The following is a 2,617-nucleotide window of genomic DNA, read 5'->3' on the forward strand; positions in this document are numbered from 1 at the left end:
AGCAGGACCTGTTGAACAAAGACTTAGTAGGTGAGAAGAAAATAAGCAGAATATTCTTTATTTACAACACTGTGACTGGGCTCTTCTCCCAAATACACAATTCTGTTGCAAAATATTTTAGAGGATTTAAAGCCCTTTCAATGCTTTTAGGTTTGAACTGATATTGTATTTTGTTCCTGTCTGTATGTGGTAGGGCGCAAAAAGAGCTTCATGTCACTGAACTCCACCTAAAACATTTTCTCATTAGAGATCATGGTGGTCTATCCCACTGGGCCATGAGAGGACCACAGTGGGGTAGAGCAGGAGACTAGCTATGCAGTCTAAGGTGGATAGAGCTTAACCTCACCCACACTAGTCAGGCACCCTGCTCAGTCCTAGATGTGCCAAGATGGGAGCTTCCTGAGGTGAGATTTTAGTGCAATAGGATTGAAAAGTCAAGTAAACAAGAGGTTAGGTCAGAGATCAGCAAATACAGCCAAGCCCAAAGACCAAAACCAGACCACTGCCTGTTTAGTTTACATCTCAGAGTGTCTTTTATGTTTTTTAATGGTTGGAAAACAAATCAAAAGAAGAAGAATATTTCATGACATGTGAAAATGAGATGAAATTCAAATTTCAGTGTCTATCAATAGTTTTATTGGAATACAGCCACACCCAAGACTACTTTTGAGCTACAGTGGCAAAGTTGAGTAGTTGTGACCGAGACCTTATGTGTCCCACACAACTGGAAGTATTTACCATCTGGCCTTTTACGGAAAACCTTGTTTAACTCCAGGTATAGGTAGTCAGAGGGGCCATGAGAGTATCATGGAGGGGCTTGTAACTCTGATTCAAAGATTAGGGGTGTCTTCCTGAGGCTGAAATTGGAGCTGGCCCTTCAGTGATGGAAAGTGAGCCAGATATAAGAACATTCCAGGGATATGAGAGCAAATCAGTGTGTGTGTGAGAGAGAGAGATACCAAGATAGTAGCTCTTGAAGAGAAAAGTTTGCCAACCCCAAGGGGACAAACATTAGCAGAGATAAAGATAATGCCATTCAGTACATAGCAGTGTCCCAACACCCCAACTATACAGCCACGCCCTTGGTCGCACCACAGACACACACAGTGTTGGTGACAGCATATTGCCAGGCTCAGTTCATTCCCAAGTAAGTGGGACAAGTTGCAAAGGCTGTAAGTTCAGAGTTCAATGCTGGAGGCTGTAGAAATCTGGGAAGGCTTCCTAGAGGAGGAGGAGGAGAGGGAGAGAAAAAGGAGAAAGGGGAGGGGAGGAGGAAGGATTAGTACAGACTGAAAAATTTGAACAAGTAGATGGGTTTCCCAGATCATCAGAGCTGCCTGAACAAAGACTCACGCTCCGAGGAACCAGGCTGTTTTAACTATTTTGAAGTTCTTCCCTTAAGCACACGACCCCCTTGAAGAGGATTTTAAAGGATTTAAGGCACTCTTACCTACGAGTGTTCTCCAGTTTGCACTGAAATTGTGCTTCTCTGTGTTATGAGTTGGGGTGGAGGCAGCCTTCAAGTAAATTAAACCCAGTCTTTTCATTTTCTCATTAAATACGAGAGCAGCGCAGTCCCACGGGCCCATATAAGGACCACGGTACACAGAGCAGGTGATTAGCAGTTTTCGAGCCATGAGAAAGATGCCCACAGTACGTGACTTTTAATTAATAACTACTCTGCATCTAGTCACTTAACTCAGGAATCCTGGAGAAGTTGAAAAGTCTTCATCTCCATTGAGCTCTGGTGTATGTATCAGGGTTCGGGATGAGCGTGGCTGGTGTAAAAGTTAATTATGACTGCCAGAAGTTACTGAAAACCTCTCATCTTATTTCACACACCTTAAACCTGAAATCAGAATAAACATCTTGACCTTTAGAACTTTCTGGAATGTAAAAAACAAATATCCTAAGGTCAAAAATGTGCCCAACTATGCCTATTTTTGCAAGGGTTGGAATTCAGAGTTTCACCAAGCATCCCAAGACAAGAAGGACCGTGGCCCTGGCTGTGTGGCTGAGGGCAACTCTCATGGAGTTCCTGAACTCCACTCTCTTCACCTGCAACATACGTTTAGTTCTCTTTTCATCATTCGTACATTAGGGGAAAAGTCTCAGAGTAATGCTGAAATATCTGTAAGACTTGCTAATTTCTGTGTCTCTTTTTAGGAAAAAAAAAAGTAGGCTTAAACTGAAATCTGTCTGTATAGAATGGACAAATTTAGCAAGTGGAAATACAGTTAAATTTTAATCTCAGATAAACAAAAGAATTCTTTTTTTAGGATACATATATCCCATGCAATATCTGGGCACACATCTGCTAAAGGAACTATTTGTTGCTTATCTGAAATTCAAATTCCACTGAGCATCCTGCCTTTTGTCAGGAAACCCGACGTTTGCACTCAGTGCAGGCGAACTAAAATTTCAGATTGTTTTGTTTTCGTCGTATTGACTATCGCTTTTCTTCACGTGGTGAATTAGATTCTTGTTCAGCACATATTTAGTCCTTCCTCCCTCTCCACCACAGGGAGGGGGGTATCTTTCCCCGCCCCATGAATGTTGGGATTGGTCGTGTGACTTGCTTTGGCCAGTGGAATGTGAGTAGAGGTGCCAGTTTCAA

Source organism: Hippopotamus amphibius, chromosome 13 (assembly GCF_030028045.1).
Source record: "Hippopotamus amphibius kiboko isolate mHipAmp2 chromosome 13, mHipAmp2.hap2, whole genome shotgun sequence".
Taxonomy (NCBI): Eukaryota; Metazoa; Chordata; class Mammalia; order Artiodactyla; family Hippopotamidae; genus Hippopotamus; species Hippopotamus amphibius.